The sequence below is a fragment of the Budorcas taxicolor genome, chromosome 24 (genome assembly GCF_023091745.1).
Source record: "Budorcas taxicolor isolate Tak-1 chromosome 24, Takin1.1, whole genome shotgun sequence".
In the NCBI taxonomy this organism is placed as follows: domain Eukaryota; kingdom Metazoa; phylum Chordata; class Mammalia; order Artiodactyla; family Bovidae; genus Budorcas; species Budorcas taxicolor.
Window position 1 is genome coordinate 14,450,001 of NC_068933.1, and position 373 is coordinate 14,450,373.

The following is a 373-nucleotide window of genomic DNA, read 5'->3' on the forward strand; positions in this document are numbered from 1 at the left end:
TTCCTGCCACAAAACTGACAAGCCTAGCTTTATTCACACCCAGCTTTTCATATTTCCTCCTGTTAAGGAAAAAAAAGGCTTCTTCTCTGCATCCCCACAATTATGTTGATTTAAATTGATTTAACTCTCTCTCATTTCTTATGAATCCTACACGGTCAGTTACTTCTCCCTTCAGTCTTTTCAATCTTTATCCTGACTTGATTCTTGCCATCAGCATTTAAACATGTTCAATCTTGCACACATTTCAACTCACTTCCTATTCCCCACCCTGCCCTTCCTTGGAAGCCAATTTCTCAAGTTTCCTATACTGCTAATTTCCATTTCCTCACTTGGCACTTCCCTGTCAGTCCTCTCCAAGCTGGCTTCTGCCTCA